The sequence below is a fragment of the Triturus cristatus genome, chromosome 1_1 (assembly GCF_964204655.1).
Source record: "Triturus cristatus chromosome 1_1, aTriCri1.1, whole genome shotgun sequence".
Taxonomy (NCBI): Eukaryota; Metazoa; Chordata; class Amphibia; order Caudata; family Salamandridae; genus Triturus; species Triturus cristatus.
In genome coordinates, this window is record NC_140579.1 from 850,441,952 (window position 1) to 850,466,368 (window position 24,417).

Genomic DNA, 24,417 nt, shown 5'->3' on the forward strand with positions numbered 1-24,417 from the left:
TATGTAAACCTGCTTTCCATTTACCCCCGAGCTCTGCGCTTCCTGTTTATTTGGTCTGCTGAAACATGGCAGGGCCAGAGCATGTGTTTTGTGAGTCATTTATCTGCCTATGTCAACTTGAGAAAGAAGTGTTCAAAGTAAGATGCAATTCTTGAGAAACAAGCCTGGATGCAGTGGTGGCCACTGAGAATAAAGAGCAGGTTCCTGCTAAGTTATTTACTCTTGCTTGCGCTGCTAAAAAAAATAAATTAAAAAAAACTCTCGGAAGGGAGAGGGAGACTTTTCTCTGAAGAAAAGGCGCTTTCACGTTTTTTCCTTGCCAAATTTAGTGTCTTATACCGCATCTGATTCTCAGAAAAATCTCGCTTATGCACCTGTTTAAATTGTGGAAGTCTATTTTAGTAACTTTTGGCCCAATTTAGTGTTTTATTAGCAGCTGGACCACAGGGGTGGCATTTTATACTACGTTTCTTTGCTGATAAACAGCCTGTGAGTTGAGGCCCCAATTCTCTATATTCCGCTGATGCTCCTCGCTGATAACTAGAGGGTGGAGGGGGGACTAGTTGACTTAATTGTTTGGTTCGGATTTGAGAACTGTTTGACTTTTGCAAAAGTGCAATTTTGTTTTCCCTCTCTGAGCTAACCCAAGTGTGCCATATGTAGTGACCAAAAGACTTGAGTGCACCACGCTGACTGTGACCAGAGCTCAGTGTGCACGGAGTACTGAAGTGCTTTGCTTCAATTCATCATGAACTGAGGGAAGGCCCTCTAGGCACTATGCAGTAACCGTTTGCACAATTTTATGCAAGAGGCTGGCTCTGCATGCTCCACCTTGCTCCAAGGTGCTGCTGTGTAGAAGAACCAATCACTGTGGATGAGGTCCATAAATGCATCTTGAAGCTCCAGCTACAAAAGGCCCCCGGCCCAGATGGGTTTCCAGCAAAAGTCTCTTACTTTTATTTTTAAGCCGATTACCTTGTCTATTAGTGAAGCTATGATCATGTTACACCAACATTTGGAAAGTTCGTGGTTTCTAAAGCCTATATTCATGATGAACGTTGATATAAAAGTATTAACTGGTATTCTAGCAGTTAGACTGGCCCAACTTCTCCTGGGCCTTGTTGAGTCAGAGCACTCTGGCTTCACACCTGGCAGGAGCGGCATGGATAACACAAAAATATTCTCCACATAATAGACAGTGTGCATAGACCCTATACGATAGCAGTTCTACTGCCATTTAATGCCAAAAAGGCATATGACATGGTAGAATGGCAGTTTCTAGAGTGGACTCTTACTAAATTTAGACTAGACCCACGTTTTGGAAAATGGCTCTGGCTGGCTACAGGAACCAGCAATGATCTGTAAGGTTTATTGGCTGTTCGTTGACTATATTCCATGTAGAGAGAAGGATGCAACAAGGATGCCCTCTTATGACACCACTGCTAACACTCACTATGGAGCTGTTCGCAGAAAAGGTGAAAGGTAACGCTAACATAGAGGGAGTCCAAATAGAGAGAGTCAGTTTAAGAAACAGCTCAAAACTTTCTTGTTCTAACTGTCTCCTCTTCGGAACCCCATAGGCTCGCGCCGGGACACTCCTAGGAGTAGCTGTGCGCGTTACAAAATCCAATAATATAACATGACATAACATGCTCAAGCTATGTTCACAGATGATGCATTTGTTCCTACTACTAACCCATCCCAGTCTTTCTTTTACAGGGCTCCTTGATGAAATTCAATGTTCGGGCCCAGATTCATGGTTTAAGGTCAACAACCACAAATCTCAATCTCAACCTCAATGGCTGAGGCTAACACCTCGCTCCTATTTAAAGAAATTCAAAGGATCTCCTGGCTTGGCAAAGAGAAACAGTGGTGTTTCATTGAGAAAACTATTGCAGGGGCCACATATGGCAAAGTACAGTGGCTACCCAAAAAGCACCACAGCTGGAGCCTTTGTTTTTCTCCATTCAGAAGGGCTACAATGCTGGCATTGGATAATGTTTCTTGCATGCAGGGCTTACCATATTCTCCTGGTCCTGAACCCCAGTCATTGTTAACCCCTACTTCTCTCCAGGCTTACATACAGCTCTATTCCAAGAGTACAAATGGGTGATTTAGTCACTACTATTGCATCAAATCCTTAGACAAAATCAAAAAAATATTCATTCTTGCAGAGTCAGAAAGAGTCAGATATTGTCAGATCCAACACTGGGTTCTACACCCATTGATTAAACTGTATGCCTTAAGATAGATCATGAAATTTGAGTGATGGCTGTTGAAGAAGGACGGAAATAAGACATTTGTGCCAGAGCTATATATCTCCTGTTGGGAAATCTACTGCTGAGAAACAATAGAAAACAGAGTTAGACCACAAGATCATGAGGGCAGAATGGAAACATACACACACTAAGATGTGTTCACAACTAGAAGCATGAAAGAGAAAGAGGCGATGTAAAAAATAACTAATTTTTGTACTACGCCCCAGGCAGGATCCATCAATGGGAGAGTCACTTGGGTGGTGTTTGCTGGAGAGATTGTGGAGAAACAGGCAAATGTGGGCACTTGCATAGCACAAGCTTTATTCGAGATTATTTCTCATAAAAGCACAGCATAAAATTAAACATTACAAAATAAAAACATAACATTTACAAATATGAATTCATATAGACATTCTGTGCAGCTCGTACGATATTAGCATAAAAAATTTACATGTAACAAAGTAATTTTACATTATTAGACAATAAAGATAAAAGGAAAACCTAATTAATTAATCCCCCCCAGAAAACGTCGCCTGATAGCCCAGGCCCATCCCAAGTATTTAGCTACCCCAATGACTATCGATTCATGAGTTGTTGTACATAAAATTCTTAAAGCCACTGCACTGTCTCGTGTCCCCAGGTTTTTACATACAGGTGTGAGCCATAATCTCCTGGGTAATGAGTAGGCTTTACATACAAATAGAAAGTGACCTACACTCTCTTCTGCGTTTTCACAAACTGGACATAACCTACTAGTCGACCTATGCCAACCTGACGTTAGTTTTTTTAGGGGAATAGTTCCGCATCTTAGCTGGAAGACTAGCTTCCTGTCCATTGGTACCGTAATAGTGTCCCAATAATTTTCTAGGATAGGAAAAAATGTTGTCTCCAAAAAACGACCAGCCATAGAGTCAGACCTAACGTCTTTCAACAGATTACCACCCACCCAATCCCAATAATGTGATTTGAGGGCTTCTTTGCTTGGGAACTCCTCTTCCACTGGGTTATTCCAAAGGTTGGAAAACCCCAAGTTAATTAGCATGGCCCTTAGATTTTTAAGCCATTTTATCTTGTGGAAGATGTCTTCCTTAATTATCCAAAGAAAACCCTCTGCATATTGTCTGATCTCTGGAGTTGTCCAAAGACGTCTCCAGTAGAGAACAGGGCGCAATCGCGCTCTATCGGTAATTGGGCGTCTACCCAACTCCAGGAACAATGGTATTAGGGTGGTGCTCTGTGGAAGTCCTGTAATCCCTCTGAGGAACTTGTTCTCAGATGTCTGTAGGGCCTCAAGATTGTCCCAAGCCCATAACTCCGCACCATATAAAATGGCACCTAAGACCTTTGCATCGTACACTATAAGTGCGGGTTTAATCGGTTTTGTCTTGGATTTGCGGTGTTCTCCCCTCAAAGCACCTGAGAGTTGTTGATGTTTTATGGCCACTTTTTCCAAATGATGCAACCAGCCAGTGCCCTCTGCTATCTGTACCCCTAGATATGTAAACTCCTTAACAGTGTCTAACTTGCGATTATTTAGGGTTACCTTGGGATAGATTCTACGGCTTGGGGTAAAGGCCATTAGTTTCGTTTTCCCCACGTTTACTTCAAGCCCGTGCTCTGTGCAAAAAATATCAAAAATATTTAATGCACGTTGCAGCCCTACAGGGGTTTTAGACAAGATAAGGGTATCGTCAGCGAACATCAGGATCGGGACCCTGGCGTCCGCTAACGAAGGAGCGTCTACGCTTGCTTCCAACATTCGCTTGACAATCCCATTAATAAATAATGAGAAGAGTAAGGGAGCCATGGAACAGCCTTGTCGGACACCCCTTTCCACGGGGAAGTCCGAAGTAAACTCGCCATTCCCACCCCACTGTACTCTTGCGAAATTGGATTCATGTAGACGCATGATTAGTGTAAGCAAATCAATAGGAATTCCCATTTTTTTCAAAACCAACCATAGCTTAAACCTGGGGACTAAATCAAATGCCGCCCGCAGGTCGACAAACGCGACATACAGGCAGCCTCTTCCCAGTAAAACAGTCTTCCACCGCAGTATGGTAAAGCGGAAGACCTGATCAATAGTGCTGGTAGCTCGCCTAAAACCAGCTTGATATAAGGAAAGGGCGTTGTTGGCGTCAACCCAGTCCATAAGCTGGTTTGCAACCATTCTTCCCACTACTTTTTGCATGGTTGCTATTAGGCTTATGGGCCTATAGTTGGCAGGCAATGAGCGATCTCCCTTCTTATGGATGGGAATAATAATTGCACCTTTCCAAAGGTCGGGGACCACCCCCCCCTTGGCTAGGGCATTTGCTACTAAAAAGATATACCTCACCCATCTCGTCATATCATACTTGAAGATATCCGGGGGTATCCCATCTAGCCCTGGCGCTCTCCCACTTTTCACAGATCTAATCGCGATTTCTACTTCTTTAGGGGAGAACAAATTGTCAATAGCATAGACTGGCGTTATGCCCTCTCCTACCCCGGGGCGCGTGACTTCGGCATATTGTGGTCTGAAGTAGTCAACCCAGGCATCTTCAGCTACATTGTTATCAGGCTTTGCTGGGCCACCTCCTCTACCCCACTTAATAATTTTCCAAAAGGTCCTAGAGTCCTTATTGCTAGAAGCCTCTTTTAACTCGGCCCAGTGGTCTTCGTCCCATTTCCTTTTGGCTTGGAAAATGGCCAATTTATACAATTTCCTTGCCTCTTTTATTGCGACGCGGTCCCTGTTCCTAATAGCTTGTCCCAATTCTAGTCGTGTAGATCTACATTGGCGATTGAACCACCTTCCAACATCCTGGGTTTTCCTCCCTTTCTTACTCTTGGTCAAAAAACATGGTTTAAGGAGGGAAAATAACTTGTTGTGGATATCAGTGATATCCCTAACCCCGGGAACTATTGGGTCAACCGCCTCCATTGCGGTAATTGCACTATCAACCTCATGGTTGATATAGGTCATGGTTTCCTCGTTAGCCAATACCCTTGGCCATTTTAGCCTACGTTCGTCATTGCTCATGACTGGAATCTGATCATTCTTTAGGTGTAAGTTTTCCACTCCAACATTCCACCACCTATGGGTCACACAAAGGGGGTTGTGATCACTTTCTACTCTTGGCCTAATGGCCATATCAATAACCCCCTGCCACAACTGGAGACTACATATTATATAATCAATTCTGCTCCTGCTGTTACCGTTATCAAAGGTACAACTACCCTCCTTGTCCCCTGTGGTTCTCCCGTTCAATGCTCTTAGACCATGTTCCATACAAATAGCATTTAGTAATAGGATGTCTTTTGTCCACCTTGGGACGGGCTTTAAACATAAAGATGGTACTCCCCAAAGATTGTCCTCATCCTTCCCTAAGGGATCATTTGTGCAGTCTAAAGGTTCAAAAGTCCTATTAAGATCCCCGGCTATTATTACCCTGCTATCTTGGGACTTGGTCTCTAAGCAGGCAGACAACAGCTCTAAGGTGGAGGAATTGGTTGTATTACTGCCTCTTACATAAACATTATACAAATCCAATGACGGACCCTTATCTGTGGAGATTCTTAGCAGTTGCAAGTCGCTAGTTCCCAGGTCCAATATTTTGATGGTAATATCCAAGTCTTGTTTTATCCATACAGTAAGACCTCCCATGGGCCGACCCCTTCCACCTTTCGATGCTGGTATCGAAAAGTTTAAGTAACCGAAACAAAACAGGGGGTCACAAGCCCAGGTTTCTTGGAAACAACAAACATCAAACCCACAGATATATTCCACCCAAAGTTGGGAGTCTAACTTACTACTCAACCCTGCAACATTCCAGGATAGAAGCGTACCAAAGCTAGACTCCGACCCATCATAATTGTTGGTATAAGAAGATACTCGGGAAATCATTGGGCTTTTGATGTTATTAACGACCTTCCCAGGATCAACAGTGGGGTCAACAATCATATTAGCTGTTATTAAGGGTAGTTTCACAGTACTAGCATTTATATTTTCCTTCCCAGTACCTCCCTCTACAACAAAACTCCCCTGCTCTGTGTAACCAACAGTTAAGATTGTAACAGTAGTACCAACATGATCTTCACAGGCCCCCTTGGACTCGTTATTGTTCCCACCATTACTACTGTTCAACTCTCTAGTAATTTGTCAATATCCCCACCCTGGGTCCTGCCATCCAGCATGAGGATTATAGTTTATACATGTGGTATAATTCTGACCAAATGATGAAGCTGATGTGGAAGTAATTGGCCATAATGCAGTAGAGGGGTTCAGGGGTTCATTAAGCAGGCTAGTCAGTACACAGGTTGGGCGGGGGTAGAAAAAGGTAAGATCTACATTTCTAATACCTCCCTTGTTTTCACCCCATCCCTGCCTAGTTATCCATCCCGCTGCCCTTGGATCTTGAAAGTTGACCACAACACAGTCCCCACCCAGACTTTTCGGTGTATACCCTATCCAGTCTATTCTCCTTACCCCTATGATTAATCCATCGATGTCCCCTGGGAGGGGTCTATTCTCCCTTAACCAGTGCATGATCTTATTTTTGAGCATCTGGAAGGTTTCTCTCTGCCCTATGGGAAGTGGTGGAACATTTATAAGGACTACTACATAGGGGAAGGAATCCGGAGTAAGATTTACTGGGGGTTTTCTGTGTTTTGGCTTTATCAAGGGAGGTGGGATTGATTTGGAAACTATAGAAACAGGATGGGGTGCAGGTTTCAACACCAACTGATTATTAGTTGGTTGGGTTGGTACTAGAACTTTACCCGCTGGAGGACATACATTGGCCCCTTTCTCAGCCGCGAGATTGTTTCGAGCTATCTGCTTGTTGGTTGCTTTTGTGGGTACTGGAGCTTTACCCACCAAGGGGCATACAGTAACCCCTAAACCAGCAACAGAAGATGAATTTTGCGACTGGGATATCATAGACTGAGATGGATTTATAGTATTAGGCTGAAGTTGAACAGGGCCTAAATGTACCAAATCAGTAGATTTGGTAGTTGTATTGACAGTGGTGTTACTTGTCTTAGAGGGTAAAGGGGAGTTGTTTTGAGACCTTCTTCCCTTATCTTGAGTGACAAGGTTAATATTGTCATAGGGCTTTGTACTTAAATCCACCCTGGCATTAGCTTTAATCAAAGATTTTGTAGAGTAAAAATTATCTAATGTTGCCTGCTCGAAGTGGTTTAACCTATCAGAAAGCTTGGCAATTCTATCCTCTATCGGGATAAGTAGTAATCTAAGTAATCTTTCTAGCTCAGGGAGCAGATTTGCAAGTGGTAGCAATTTATCGTTAATTGATAAGGCAGACTCAGGGCAAATTTTCTCTTGAGAGTCTAGGCTACCCGAAGGAGCAAGATTTGACTTCTGAACACTTCCTATGCTATAATTTTCTTCAATAACAGCCTCTCTGGTAATCACAGTTTTGTGTAGCTTCCTATGCTTTTGAGGGGGTTTGGCCACAATTTTACATTTTCTTTGTGTGGCTGTTCTTTTCCTTTTGGACCCAAGCTTAGGTTGAGTCGGGGTAGCCTGGACACCTGGGTCAGGGAACAATTTAGGAGGAATATAACTCCCACTAGAATTGTTCAAATCTCTAACAATTTCCTTATTTATTATTTGTGCCTGTCCTTCAAGTTGTTCGTTGGCAACTGGAAAATTTACAGAAGATAATGGAGTTACCAGAGTGGGATATGTTAAAGTTAAGTACTTGTCCGTAGAATTTTTAAGCAGTTCAATTGATAGTCTGCGCTCTAGGCGCCTCTCGGCCAAGGTTAACTGTTTATCAATTGAAGATGAACGGTTAAAAAAGAATTTATCCAAAGGACCAATTGCCAGTGGAGCAGTCTCAACCGGTGAAGTAGTTAAACGGGCACTGGCGGTACTTGTTGAGGCAGACATTGCCCTACTTCACACCAATAAGAAACAATATATCAGAGTTCACTTACTGAAGAAGGGACCGTAGAATACTTGTCAGGGGGGAGGCCCCCTTCGGCCCCCGGCGAGCTCCCGCGCGCTCCTGCGCAGCGGTATTCACACGTTGATTTATGACTCTTACGGTGTCCATCCGATCGTTAGGGGCGGGGCAGGGAGGGAGAGCAGCCCAGATGGAACGGGCGGGGGTTACAGGGACTCCTGGGAAATATAGTCCCAGCCCCCTTGCTCGCAGCCCTCAGCCCCTGTCTTACCCCAGCAGCAGCTAACAGCCCACAAAGGAGAACACCCCTCTGTGAAGCGGGACCCGCGCCACGGGTTCGGCGAAGCGTTGGTCGAAATGCAAAGAATCCACGGGCAATCCAAAGAGCAAAAGCAGCGAAGGCAAATTTGTCAAGGTGTCCCTATTGTATTTCTGACTTCTAATGACACATACAGTTAAGCACAATAGAAATCACAATGTAGTGCATAAGCAAGGTCTACAGCGAATACATACATGGTCCGTGGCCCAGCCCTGTCTCCTCTGGCCTCTGAGGGCCACAGAGGGCCCGCCCTTTGCCCGGGCTTAGCCCGGCGCCGCCCGCGCGCGTCCCGCGACACGGGGGAAGACCTCTCAGCTTTAAACGCCTCCTGGCGCGAAAAGGGTTTCCCCGATGACGGCTTCCTGCCGCAAGGGTTCGTGGGTGTTGTAGTTCCTCCCTCCCTCACAGCGGCCGCGCTGTTGGAAGAAGACGCGGCAGCGGGGAGAGACCTTCGGCGGGACCAGAGTTATCGGTAAAAACACCAGCCAGGTAGGAATCCTTAGGTTATTATCAGCAAAAGCGCACTTATTATTATGGCACTACCTGAATTTGCACAGGTACTGGGAGAAAGTCCTCCAAGTGATTGATCCAATATTTCAGACCATGATTCCCTGATATCCAAGGTACATGCTGCTAGGCCTACTAATCTGGCAGACAATTCCACCGCACTTTCTCTGGGAGAAAATAAATAGCAAAAACCGTTTTTGTAGCCAACAAAACATCACTGTGCTCTGGGTTAAACTGAGAACTCGCAACTTTAGAGAAGGGCTACATGGAATATGTAGGAGAGTGGCATCGACTGCATAGTTGCCCCCAACTTTTTGCTGATGTTTTGACTGTTTTATGACACTAGCCAGGCTGTGGCCCTGCTATCCAGGACCCCAGCCTATCTGCTTCTTCTCTAAACTGATGTGAGTACCCTAGGTACCTTCCAATTGGATACTGAGGACACCCTGTCAGCCCCTTGTAGATGGTACCCAGGGCATGGGTCCCTCAGAGGCCTACCAGGGGCTGCAGGACTTATTGTGCCACCCCTGGGACAGCCATACCAAATGACACCACCAGACCACTACTGTAGTCTGGGTAAGGTGGTGCTTGCACTCCTTACAGGGATATAGGTATCCTGTATCCCACTTAATACAACACATATATCCTCATAGGTCACCCCTAAAGCAGGCCTTGCTAATCCTACAAGGCAGGGTGCTGAGATATGTGTGAGGGGGACCCCTACCTGAGTAGGGCCCCTCTGCAACCTTCGTAAAACCATTGCTGGGTTGTTTGTAGTGTAGCCATACCATATACTCTTAACCGCATTATAAGTAAATCGCGATAGCGTGATAACTTGAGAATGGCTACACAGAGCCATATCGTGTTTGGTGTCAAACATGTAGGAATCATACCCCCAATCCAGCCATGGGACTGAGGGCATGATTCCCCCCTGCTAGAGGGGCGATATGGGAAAAGCGGCAGAATTTAGACACCAATTTAAAAGTGCACACGTAGTACAAAATGGATGCTACCCGCCACCCACATGACTCTGGCTGCCTGTTGCTGGGCAGAACTCCAGCCACGGCAGCTGGAAAATAGGGATCTTGTTGCAGGGAGGTGCTCCCACCTCCCCAGACAGACTATGTAGATTGGAACTGGGTGGGTGCACCATAGGATGTCTTTCAGACTTGCACGTAGGCTTCTCCAGTGCCTACTTCTGCATACACCGCCTCAAACCGGTTCAGGGGCATCCTGTCCCCTGCCCAGGGGGGAAACCACACAAAGGGGAGAGGGTGTAGCCACCCTTTCCCGCCTGACCTCTCATTGGTGGGCTCTGATCTGGACACTCCCCTAATCTTTGGATAAAGGTGAATACAGGGTCCCCAGAGCCTCAGATTATTCTTGAACTTCACAGACTTGAACTTCGACTTGCTGCCGCACAGCTGAATGAAGAAATCTCCCTTGGGGTAAAGGAGTTACCCCCCTGCTTGGCAGCCACCTGAAACACTGCAAGTGACCCGGTTGAAACCTCGCTGCTTCTACGGACATCGATGTCTCTTTCCTACCTTGAGGTGGGTTTCCAAGCATCCCAGAGTCCAGTGAGTGTGCACAGCAAAGCTCAGCACCGTGGACCCCGTGGGTGCCGAGATCCCCAATACCCCAGGACACCAGCCACCTCTTGCACAGCACCCGACCCCGACAAGTGGGGAAGTTGTGATTTGGCCCATCATTGAGCCAACCTCTCAGCATCATCTGTGCCAAAGATCGACGCCCTAGCCCGCTCCGGCGACCCATGGGTGCATCTTTACGCACGACAAATTGCTGCCTCCTGCAGTCCCTTGTCTCTCAACTTGTGGGTCCTAGCGGAGGTCAATCTTCAATTCCAAGAGTTCCCCTGGTTGCTCCAGGCCTGCTCTTCAGTCTCCTTGCTGGAGACCTTGCTCAGACCTCGTGGGTCTGCACCAGTAGCAGTTTTGTGTTTCTTGTGTTGGTTGCGGTTGCCAAGGCTTAGTGGATCCAATCCGGACACTAACACCGCAGCGACCCTCATCCTTTGTAGCACAGTTGCTCTCCAGAAGCTGGTCTTCCTTGACGCCTCCTGGACCCCGTGGCTGATGATCCAAGCTACACCTCTTCCACCTGGAAGCACCCGACATTGAAGGGCTCTTTCTCTTGAGCCCCCTGGTCACTGTGCCGTGACCCAGATTCTGTCCCCTCTGCTTTCAGGTCCTTCTCTTCAAGATCTACATTTTCATTCTTCACGACAACAACGACGCTTCTTGCTAGCAGCAGTTCTTCACGTTTTGCCATTGAAAATCGGCCCGCGACCCGACATCGAAAACGACCTATGCACCCGGCTTCCCTGGGGCAGGTAACAGTGGTACCTCGGTACTCTCGTGGGTGTGGGCCCTTCAAAAGCTTAACTCTAAAGTATTGAACTTGAACTCCTGCTAGAAGTGTTTTTAATCTTGTAAAATTCAACCGCGACATTCTCCATAGGCTTTAATAGAGATCCCGACAGTAACTTTAGCCACTGCACACGTCTCCCGTGGGTCCCCTTCCTCACTACCTTGTGTGGTTTCACAAGGGGCCAGCGACCCTAAATGCCCTAGGCATTGTCTGTAGAATTGTCGTTGTTCTTATACCACTTTTTTGGTTTGGTCCCCCCCGGGGCCCTGTGATTCCAGTGCTATTTATTGTAACTATCAACGCTTGTTTGAATTGTATCTTCACCTCTAGCCGCATAAAGAGACTAGTGGGGTTATTCCTAGAATAAATACATATATTTTATATATATATACCTGTGTGGACTACTCTTTCATTTGGTTATTCAAGAGGTTATCTATGGTAAAACAATAAGCTTAACACTCCTTCAAGACTTAGCCTGAAGGCTGTTCTCCACAGCTACCACTAGGATAGCTTTCTTTAAAGGTTGTCTTTAACCTATCACCATAAGAGTCGAATTGGACTGGTGCAAGGTGTCCCCTATAACTAGTGGACAGCATATGCCAGGCCAACTTCTCACATTGGTGTGCAGCGGTTGGATTCAAGCTTGCCATTGTTTTACCAGATAACAAATTGAATTTCTAAAGTGAAAGCCACTTGGTGCTAAAGGTAAGTATAAATTTAAGCTTAGAATACAATAAGTTCTACTGAACTTAGGAGTTGTGTGTAGAGGGCTTAGCACACCTTGACTACAACTCAAGAAAGGGTTCAGTAGGCCACACCTAGTGTAGGTAGATACACCAGTACCACTACACTAGAAATGTCTTCAGGATCAGGAGCCCCTAAGGCCCTGTAAGGACCCTCTAGGGTCCCAGTCAACAAGTATGACAACCTCTCTTTTGCAGAGCTTAGGGAGATGTGCACTACTAGGCAACTGAAGACAAACAAAGGCGCCAACACTCAACGTCTCAGGGAAATCCTGCTCATAGCGGATTTCAAGCAGACTCTAGTGCCTGAAGAGGTAGAGAGGTTGGGTGGGCATCCTGCTGAAGAGGACACCCTAGTGGTGGACTCTGATGAGGACCAGGAAGAGGAAGTTGAACTTGACCTGGATGATTCAGACCACTCACAGCATGGAGGTGATGGCCCAAGAGGCACTCCCTCCATCCCTAATGGGAGAGTGGTGGATCCAAACAGAAGGAACAGATCCCCCTCAGGGGGGTCTAACCATTCTGGGAGATCCAAAAGGACCTCTGCCTCTTCTCAGAGAAGAGAATCCTCCCAAGAGAAGAAATGCAGACTGATCCAGTTTGAGCAAGCCAAGCTTCAGCTCAGGAGAGAACAGTTAGCATCAGACAGGGAGTCCCTGGAGCTTCAGAAAGCGTCAAGAAAATGGGGTCTAGAGATCCCTGGTGGCAGTAATAATACCCCTAGAGTTAGAGAGAAAGCTGCATAAGATTGTGCCCCCCTATCAGTCAGGGGATGACATCCACAAATGGATCACTGCACTTGAGAGGGCCTGTAAAGTTCAGAGGGTCCCAATAGAGCAGTGGGCTAGCAATCTTATGGCTCTCCTTTGCAGACTAAGGAAGAGACAAGCTCCTCTCTGTCAGAGAAGAGGATGCAGATGATTATTATATCTTGAGAGATGCTTTAATAGATGGGTTTGGCCTAACCACTGATCAATACAGGTTAAAGTTCAGAGATACCCAAAAAGCACAGAATCAAGATTGGGTAGACTTTGTAGATTGTGCTACTAAGGCTCTGGAAGGTTGGTTAACTGGCATCAACGTAAATGATTACCAAGGATTGTACAATCTCATTATGAGGGAGCAGATCCTTAACAATTGTCAGAATCAGCTCTTGCATCAGCACCTGGTGGACTCAGATCTGACCTCTCCCCAAGGCAGACAAATGGGTCAGAACCAGGATCAAGCAAAAGGTCCAGCCCTTGGGGGGTGCAACTAAAAAGGAAGATGCCAAAAACTCTGAGAAGGGTGGGGGAAAGGGGAAATACCAGCAGTCTTCAACAGGCCCCCAAAAATCAGCATCTGATAATTCCCAATCCAACAAAGCTAAGCAGCCCAGGAAGCCATGGTGTAAAATCTGTAAACAGAAAACCCATTGGACTTCAGACTGCAACAAGGCCAAAGACTCCACAAGTACCACTACACCTGCCCCTAAGGCATCTGTTCCCCCTAGTCCAGCTATAGGCGGTGGTACACAGAACAAGGGGATACTAGGGTTGACCCTGGGATCTGGAGAGGAATCTGGCCTAGTCAGAATGCCTACTCAGGCTGTATTAGTTTGTGATGGGGACCTGTCCCTATTTGTGAGTCCCAGTGGTCTGGGCAAATACAAGCAACAGCCTAGAATAAATGGAAGGGAGTCTCTAGCTTACAGGGACACAGGGGCTAGTGTCACCATGGTGACTAAGGACCTTGTGGACCCTAGCCAGATCATACTTGGAGAAACTTACCAGGTGACCAATGCAAGCAATGTCAGTACTAACCATGCTCTGGCAGTTGTTAACTTCTCTTGGGGAGGGGTAACTGGCCTAAAGAAGGTTGTGGTGAGTGCAGACCTACCAATAGAATGTTTGCTAGGGAATGATTTGGAGACCTCAGCATGGGCAGAGGTGGAGCTAACTACCCATGCAGCGATGCTGGTTATCCCAGCAGAAGTGTTTGCCCTGACAAGGTCAAAAGCAAAGCTGACACAAACTGAACAGGCCTTGAATCCTGGAAAAATGGACCAAGGACCTTCCAAGAGGAGGAGCAGCAGGGGTAAGGCAGTGCCTTCCCCCCAGGATCAGTCTGAAGAGACTCTTTTAGCAGAAGAGGATCTGACACCTGAAGAAGGAACTGTCCCAGATGAGCTTGAACCTGATCAGGTTGAGTTCTTGGGGATAGGGGGACCTTCTAGGGCAGACTTGAACCTGGAGCAGCTGAGCTGCCCCACTCTTGAACCCCTCAGACAGCAAGCTGCTGCTGAGGCTGCCGGGAATGCTAGTGGAACCCATAAGATATATTGGGATGATGGGCTCCTGTACTCTGAGGGTGGAAACCCCAAGCCTGGTGCAGCCAGGAGGTTAGTCATACCTCAGAATTACAGGGGTTTCCTACTCACACTGGCCCATGATATTCCCTTGGCAGGACACCTAGGCCAAAATAAGACTTGGGACAGAATTGTCCCTCACTTTCATTGGCCTCAAATGAGTGAGGACTGTAAGAGTTTCTGTAGCTCTTGCATTACCTGCCAGGCCAGTGGCAAGGCAGGTAAATCCACAAAGGCCCCCCTGATACCATTGCGTGTGGTGGGGGTGCCCTTTGAGCGGGTAGGGATTGACATAGTTGGTCCCCTTGACCCACCAACAGCATCTGGACACAGGTTTATTCTGGTGGTAGTGGATCATGCCACCAGATACCCAGAAGCTATTCCCCTTAGGACTATCACAGCACCTGTGGTGGCAAGGGCCCTCCTGGGAATCTTTTCCAGGGTGGGTTTCCCTAAGGAGTTCTTATCTGACCGAGATACAAACTTTATGAGTAGTTACCTCAAAGCCATGTGGAAGGAGTGTGGTGTCAACTACAGGTTCACCACCCCTTATCATCCTCAATGCAATGGGCTTGTTGAGAGATTCAACAAGACCCTCAAGGGTATGATCAAAGGGCTCCCAGAAAAGCTTAGGCGAAAATGGGATGTTCTTCTGCCCTGCCTTCTCTTTGCATACATGGAGGTGCCACAGAAGGGGGTTGGTTACAGCCCTTTTGAACTTTTGTTTGGCCACCCTGTTAGAGGGCCACTCTGTCTAGTGAAGGAGGAATGGGAGTTACCTCTCAAACCCCCTAAACAGGGTATTGTGGACAATGTACTTGGTCTCCGCTCCCGGATGGCTGAGTATATGAAGAAGGCGACAAAAAACCTTGAGGCAAGCCAGGAACTGCAAAAAGCCTGGCATGACCAAAAGGCTGTACTGGTGGTGTACCAGCCATGACAGAAGGTATGGGTGTTGGAGCCAGTGGCCCCAGCAGCCCTCCAAGACAAATGGAGTGGACCCCATACCATTTTGGAAAAGAAGGGAGTGGTCACCTACTTGGTGGACCTTGGCACTCCCAGAAGCCCCCACAGGGTACTTCATGTAAACAGACTGAAACCATATGTGGACAGGGCTGACATGGGCTTGCTCATGGCAACAGATGAGGGGCAGGAGGAGGAGAGTGACCCTCTCCCAGACCTGCTCTCTCACAACCCTGATGATGGGTCAGTGGATGGTGTAGCCTTGGCAGGCAGCCTCACTGCCCTGCAACAGTCTGACTGCAGACAAGTTCTCCAGTCATTCAGGCATATGTTTTCACTGACTCCAAGTCAGACCACCTGGTACACTCATGAAGTGGACATTGGGGACAGTCTGCCTGTGAAGAATAAGATCTACAGGCAACCTGACCATGTCAGGGACTGCATAAGGACAGAAGTCCAAAAGATGTTGGAATTGGGAGTCATTGAGCCCTCAGATAGCCCTTGGGCTAGCCCAGTAGTCCTTGTGCCAAAACCTCACACCCAAGACGGTAAGAGAGAGATGAGGTTCTGTGTAGACTACAGAGGACTCAATGCAGTCACTAGGACTGATGCACATCCCATTCCCAGAGCAGATGAGCTCATAGATAAATTGGCCTCAGCCAAATATCTGAGCACATTTGATCTGACAGCTGGCTACTGGCAGATAAGGTTAGCTGAATCTGCAAAAGCCAAAACTGCATTTTCTACCCCTGGTGGGCATTATCAATTTATTGTGATGCCCTTTGGTTTGAAGAATGCACCTGCCACTTTTCAAAGGTTGGTGAACCAAGTCCTCTCAGGCCTGGATGACTTTAGTGCAGCATATCTTGATGATATTGCTGTCTTCAGCTCCACCTGAGGAAAGTTTTGGAAGCCCTGCAAAAAGCAGGACTCACTATCAAGGCTACTAAGTGCAAGATAGGGCAGAGTCAGGTTGTGTACCAGGGCCACCTTGTAGGTGGAGGCCAGGTTCAACCACTACAGAGCAAAATCCAGACCATCATGGACTGGGTTGCTCCAACCACCCAGACTCAGGTCCGAGCTTTCTTAGGCCTGACTTGTTATTACAGAAGATTTGTCAAGGGATATGGATCCATTGTGACCCCTTAAATGACTTAACCTCTAAGAGGATGCCCAAGAAAGTTCAGTGGACTGTCAGCTGTCAGAAAGCTTTTAATGACCTAAAACAGGCAATGTGCTCTGCTCCAGTGCTCCAAAGCCCCAACTACTCCCAAGAATTCATAGTTCAAACTGATGCTTCTGAGGTGGGGGTAGGTGCTGTATTATCACAACTGAATGAAGAAGGGCCAGGATCAGCCAGTAGCTTTTATTAGCAGAAGGTTGACCCCCAGAGAGAAACGTTGGTCAGGCATACGGAGGGAGGCCTTTGCTGTGGTCTGGGCCTTGAAGAAGCTGAGGCCATACTTGTTTGGCACTCACTTCATTGTTCAAACCGACCAAAAGCCCCTCCTATGGCTAAAACAGATGAAGGGTGAAAACCCCAAACTACTCAGGTGGTCCATTTCCCTACAGGGGATGGACTATACAGTGGAACATAGACCTGGGAGCAACCATGCCAATGCAGATGACCTCTCCAGATATTTCCACTTAGAACATGAAGACTCAACTGGTCAAGGTTAGTTAAATGTCCCTGCGTTGGGGGGGGGGGGTTGTATAGGAGAGTGGCATCGACTGCATAGTTGCCCCCAACTTTTTGCTGATGTTTTGACTGTTTTATGACACTAGCCAGGCTGTGGCCCTGCTATCCAGGACCCCAGCCGATCTGCTTCTTCTCTTAACTGATGTGAGTACCCTAGGTACCTTCCAATTGGATACTGAGGACACCCTATCAGCCCCTTGTAGATGGTACCCTAGGTACCCAGGGCATGGGTCCCTCAGAGGCCTACCAGGGGCTGCAGCACTTATTGTGCCACCCCTGGGACAGCCATACCAAATGACCCCACCAGACCACTACTGTAGTCTGGGTAAGGTGGTGCTTGCACTCCTTACAGGGATAGAGGTATCCTGTATCCCACTTAATACAACACATATATCCTCATAGGTCACACCTAAAGCAGGCCTTGCTAATCCTACAAGGCAGGGTGCTGAGATATGTGTGAGGGTGGACCCCTACCTGAGTAGGGCCCCTCTGCAACCTTCGTAAAACCATTGCTGGGTTGTTTGTAGTGTAGCCATACCATATACTCTTAACCGCATTATAAGTAAATCGCGATAGCGTGATAACTTGAGAATGGCTACACAGAACCATATCGTGTTTGGTGTCAAACATGTAGGAATCATACCCCCAATCCAGCCATGGGACTGAGGGCATGATTCCCCCCTGCTAGAGGGGCGATATGGGAAAAGCGGCAGAATTTAGACACCAATTTAAAAGTGCACACGTAGTACAAAATGGATGCTACCTGCCACCCACACGACTCTGGCTGCCTGTTGCTGGGCAGAACTCTAGCCACGGCAGCTGGACAATAGGGATCTTGTTGCAGGGAGGTGCTCCCACCTCCCCAGACAGACTATGTAGATTGGAACTGGGTGGGTGCACCATAGGATGTCTTTCAGACTTGCACGTAGGCTTCTCCAGTGCCTACTTCTGCATACACCGCCTCAAACCGGTTCAGGGGCATCCTGTCCCCTGCCCAGGTGGGAAACCACACAAAGGGGAGAGGGTGTAGCCACCCTTTCCCGCCTGACCTCTCATTGGTGGGCTCTGATCTGGACACTCCCCTAATCTTTGGATAAAGGTGAATACAGGGTCCCCAGAGCCTCAGATTATTCTTGAACTTCACAGACTTGAACTTCGACTTGCTGCCGCACAGCTGAATGAAGAAATCTCCCTTGGGGTAAAGGAGTTACCCCCCTGCTTGGCAGGCACCTGAAACACTGCAAGTGACCCGGTTGGAACCTCGCTGCTTCTACGGACATCGACGACTCTTTCCTACCTTGAGGTGGGTTTCCAAGCATCCCAGAGGCCAGTGAGTGTGCCGAGATCCCCAATACCCCAGGACACCGGCCACCTCTTGCACAGCACCCGACAAGTGGGGAAGTTGTGCTTTGGCCCATTATTGAGCCAACCTCTCAGCATCATCTGTGCCAAAGATCGACGCCCTAGCCCGCTCCGGCGATTCGTGGGCGCATCTTTACGCACGCCAAATTGCTGCCTCCCGTGGTCCCTTGTCTCTCGACTTGTGGGCCCTAGCGGAGGCCAATCTTCGATTCCAAGAGTTCCCCTGGTTGCTCCAGGCCTGCTCTTCAGTCTCCTCGCTGGAGACCTCGTTCAGACCTCGTGGGTCTGCACCAGTAGCAGTTTTGTGTTTCTTGCCTGGGTTGCGGTTGCCAAGGCTTAGTGGATCCAATCTGGACACTAACACCGCAGCGACCCTCATCCTTCGTGGGACAGTCGCCCTCCAGAAGCAGGCCTTCCTTGATGCCTCCTGGACCCCGTGGCTGACGATCCAAGCAACACCTTTTCCACCTGGAAGCACCCGACATTGAAGAGCTCCTTCTCTTGAGCCCCCTGGTCACTGTGTCGTGACCCAGACTCTGTCCCCTCTGCTTTCAGGTCCTTCTCTACAAGATTTACATTTTCATTCTTCACGACAACGACGACGCTTCTTGCTAGCAGCAGTTCTTCACGTTTTGCCATTAAAAATCAGCCCGCGACCCGACATCGAAAACGACCTATGCACCCGGCTTTCCTGGGGCAGGTAACAGTGGTACCTCGGTACTCTCATGGGTGTGGGCCCTTCAAAAGCTTAACTCTAAAGTATTGAACTTGAACTTCTGCTAGAAGTGTTTTTAATCTTGTAAAATTCAACCGCGACATTCTCCATAGGCTTTAATAGAGATCTCGACAGTAACTTTAGCCACTACACGCGACTCCCGTGGGTCCCCTTCCTCACTACCTTGGGTGGTTTCACAAGGGGCCAGCGACCCTAAATGCCCTAGGCATTGTCTGTAGAATTGTCGTGGTTCTTATACCACTTTTTTGGTTTGGTCCCCCCCGGGGCCCTGTGATTCCAGTGCTATTTATTGTAACTGTCAATGCTTGTTTGAATTGTATCTTCACCTCTAGCCTCATAAAGAGACTAGTGGGGTTATTCCTAGAATAAATACATATATTTTATATTTATACCTGTGTGGACTACTCTTTCATTTGGTTATTCAAGAGGTTATCTATGGTAAAACAATAAGCTTAACACTCCTGCAGGCTGCTCTCCACAGCTACCACTAGGATAGCTTTCTTTAAAGGTTGTCTTTAACCTATCAACATAAGAGTCGAATTGGACTGGTACAAGGTGTCCTCTATAACTAGAGGACAGCATATGCCAGGCCAACTTCTCACAGAATATGAGAACTGCTGTTGATAGAAACGTTATTAATGAATATAGAAAAGAGGGGGAGGATTTTGAAGATGTATGGACAACTTTTATGTTTTTGCTTGCAACAGAAATTAGAGAACCAGCCTGCCCTAAAAACCTTGAGTCTTCCACATTATCCCAGACAAAACATTGTAAATACCAAAGAGACATGCAAACTCCGATTGACCAATAATATTGCCGAAGCCTGAACATGGAGGAATAACTTCTTATAGCATCATAGAGTACAGGGAAGGAGTGGTAGTTGGATATATTCTTTTGTACGCATGACACAGTAGATGTAGGTGAGTCTACACTTTTTACATGTCTGGAAAGGTAACAAACAGATTTCACCCCAAGGTGTTGCTTTGGAGGTACCCGGAGCAAGCACTGCCAAAACACAGAAGTGCTCTAGAGTCATTACTTTTCTACATCAGAATCCAAGATCTCAGAGGTATTATTGCCATTTTTTGACCAACACTGAACTTCTAAAGCAGACATTTCTAAGAAATACCACATTCTAAGTAAGGCACCAGGAGTAATGTCTGGGTTTGGTGAAAGAAACAGAGTTAACAATAAAGGTTCAGGAAGCATCAGCCTGGGGCTCCCCTAGGCTGTGAATAGATAATAAAATATCCAAAATGGCTACAGCAAGATACATAAGGGTCAGGATGCACGTCCTCTTTCACCTGTAAAAAAAGGTCCTTTTAGAAGTGCTTTATGATTGTGATTGTGGTGGTCTATGTCCATATGTGCTGGTGGTCCCAAGGTCTTGCACTCATGAAGCCATGACTGACACAAGATACATATTGTTGTTTAATATAATAGTATGGCGCTTACCTTGCAAACTCAGAAGTCTCTAGAGTAAAGTAGCTGCTTATATACGTCTCGTTAAGCCACAGCATGGTCTCATATAGAGGCTGACACAATTGGTACTCCAGGAAACAGCTCTTGCTTGGTTATCCCCTTTTTTGAAGGACCGTATCTTTCAGGTCTCCTCGGGCAGCATCTCCAGCATGTGCCATGATTTGACCTCCGGGTTCTTCAAGGATCAGCACTAAGTCAGGCACTCTTCAACATCCATGTTCTCCCCCCGGCTGACCTGGTGGAATGATGTGGGCTCATGCTATTCTCTTGCGTGGATGTTACCCAAATCGACTTCACTTTATCATCCACTCAGGACTACAGCTCGGTGTCCTTGAATTCCTGTTTGGCTCAAGTAGCCTCTTGGATGAATAACAACTAGTTGACACTGAATGGAGAGAAAATTGAGGTGCTGGTGCTTGGAAAGAACCCATCTTTTTGGGGGATCACAGCATTGGCCAGCTGCTTTGGGCAACATTCCTGCTCCTGCCCTCAAAGTCAAGAATCCTGGCTTTTTAGTGGATAATGAGCTCTCTATGAAGCCTCAGGTGGCAAAGGTATCTGCAACATGTTTCGCAACACTAAAATGATTACGTACATTTATTTGGATTCTCCCCGTACGTGCCCAAAGAACTCTCATCCAGGCACTTATTTTGTCACGTCTAGATTATGGCAATGTCCTCTATTTGGGGGTTGACAAAGTTTCCATGCGACATATGCAGTTGGTGCAGAAAGTGGCTGCTACGTGGATTTACAGACTTCGAAGACACACATTGGCTACATCTCTCCTTAGTGAGCTTCATTGGCTGTGGGTGGAGAAACGTATCCAATGTAAGGCTTTATGCTATATCTTAGAAGCAAGGGCCAAAGTAGCCCCCGCCATATCACTGGCGTGATTACATTGTATCAGCCGTCTCACTATCTACGCTCCAGTAACCACTCCTTGGGCACTGTCCCCAAGATCAAACTAGCTCACATGGGAGAGCCCTCTTTTGCGTTCCTTGGCCCAAAGCTCTGGAACAGATGAGATTCTTTACTTCATTGACCACCTTTCGCAGACAGTTAAAGACTTGGCTGTTCTGAACTACTTGGGCCTGAGGATCCTTATCTGTTTAAAAATTAAAGCGCTGGGAAACCCTGAGTGGGTAACTGTCATGCTATATAAGCTTTTTAACATAACATAACATGAGGTGTTGCTTGTAGAAGTTTGGTGGCTTAATAGCATCAGCTGCCATTTCATCTCCATGACCATGTACATGTTTAGAAGGATGTGCTCCACTGATGTGGCAAAGACAATGCCATGAATGGCCATGAATGGGTGGCAGTGCCAAGGACTGGAGTGATTTGTCTTGAAACAGCAGAACAACTCCAAACCACACGAGTTTTAGGAAAGCTCTTCAAACATTTTTGTTCAGATCCCCATTGTGAGAAGTTGGCCTGATATATGATGTCACTAATTCTAGTGTACACCTTGTATCAGTCCAAACAACCCTTATGGTGATTGGTTGTAAAGTCAACCTTATAGACCAGCTATCCTAGTGGTAGCATGGACAAGAGCAGTCTTAGGCTAAACTCTGAATGGCATGTGAAGCCAGCTGTGATACCATATATAATCCCTTGAATACCAAATGAAAGGACACCACAACAGATATATATAAAAATAGAATGTATTTATTCTAGGCAAACCCTCAGCACTCTTTATGAGATTCGAGGTAAGTACAACACAGTCTTATTTAAGCATACATTAAGTCACACAGGTAAGTAATACAGTTAGGCCCTAGGGGCCACGCAAACCATATACTAAGTAAGTGGTATAAGAACCACTGTCACGAACACAGGATAGGCCTAGGCCTAGGGAATCGCTGGGGCTACACTATACTACCAAAGGTTAGGAAGTGGGAGGCCCACGGGATTCAGGTGCAGAGTGGAAACACTCACGCGTAATGCGTAAAAGTCGATAGAATCACTAGCAGTTAGAAATAAGCAGTTTTAGGACACTTCTGGTATAGCTAGAAAGTCGAGACTCGGAAACTAGACCCTAGGATAGTCAATACCCTTGTGAGCATCGAAGTACACAAGTTACCTAGCCCACGGGCTGCGGGTGCATAGGTGTGAACTTGCGTCGGGTTTCGTCGTGGACTTCTATGGATGCCTGAAGGAAAGTTGCTGACAGGCAGTCAGTGAAGAGTGTCCGGTGGATCCCAAGGTGGGGATCAAGAAGGAAGGAACCTGCAAGCAGAAGGGACAGAGTCTAGGTCTCCAGCCAGGAGCCGGGAAGGAACCAGGAAGGAACCAGGCGATGTCGTGAAGATGCAGGTGAAGAGGTGAAGCTTGACGCAGCAGCCACGGGTACCAGGAGATGTCGAGGACGACTGTCCCACGAAGGCTCTTGCTGTCGGCGGCGTCGAAGTCGAGTCAGGACCAACCAAGCCTTGGCAAGCGGAACCCACGCAGGATGGAGGACTTGCTTCTGGTGCAGACCAGGAAGGTCTGGGGTGCTTCTCTTTCACAGAGGAGCGGATGCCAACCTGGAGGAGCCGGACCAGCAAGTTGAAAGTAAAGGTTCGTCGTCGCAGAGGCTACTAGCCAACGGGCCAGCAACCGGACAACACGTCGAGCAACACAGGTGCAGAAGGGCCCCACACAGAACACGTGAAGTGGGGGGAGCTGGTCTTCTTTGCAGATGGTGCTCAGGAGTGGGGCTTCTCAATTCCCCAAGCACAGCCTCGAGGAAGCCTCAGAAGTCGCGCTAGTCAGTTACTAGCCACTTTTCCCAAGTCGCCGGTCCCACGTCCCTCGTCGCCTCCACGTGTCTCAGCTTCGCTGGAGATGTGGATCTGGTTCAGAGGTGTCTGGAAGTCTCGGCGCTGGTCAGTCTCTGCAGTCGTCCCTCGTAGGATTCAGTCGCAAAGCAAGCAGCAGTCGCTGGATGGTGCCTGGTGGCCCAGGGTGGTCACTCCTTGGCCACAAGGGAGATTTCTTCAGTCTTCTTCCTGAGGTCGAATGTCCAGAGTTTCTGTTCAAGTTGCAGATTCAGGTTCATCTAATTTAGCAGGGCCCAACTAGCTACTAATCTACTGGGCTAGTGGGCTGGGCTACCTGCAAGGTCCCTCCTATGGGTGGGACCAGGAAGGGGAGTGGCTAGACCCCCTTTCCTTTGTCCAGTTTCGCGCCAGAGCTGGGGCTGGAGTGCCCCAGCACCGGTTTGAACTGGACTATGCATGGTACACCTTTTGTGCCCCAGGCAGTGTCTCGTTTCATTCAACCCTCCCTGCCCCAATACACTAAATCCTGTCTAGGGTGGTGCTCGCACCTCCCGAGGCAGGAAACCTATTGTCCAAGCCTCCCTCGCTGGAAGGACTCCCAGCAGCAGGAGGTCAGACTTGTGTCTGTGGCAGCAGCATCCATTTTGTGATGCTGGGGCTCTGGTTAACTTTAACCGGGTAAGTAGGTTTCAACATGTTTTCTCCCTCTAGAAGGGGGGAATAATATCCTCATTGCCAGAAATGGTATGGGGGTATTATTCCAAAGTGTTAGACACCTTACACGACATGTTTTGATAAAGCCAAACCATAGTTACCATAACCGTTTAAGATTATAAGGTACTTTAAGAGTATATGGTAGGCTATATCATAGACAGCTATAAGGACATGGTTCCGAAAGCTGCAGACAGGCTCAGCCCTTGCTAGAGCACC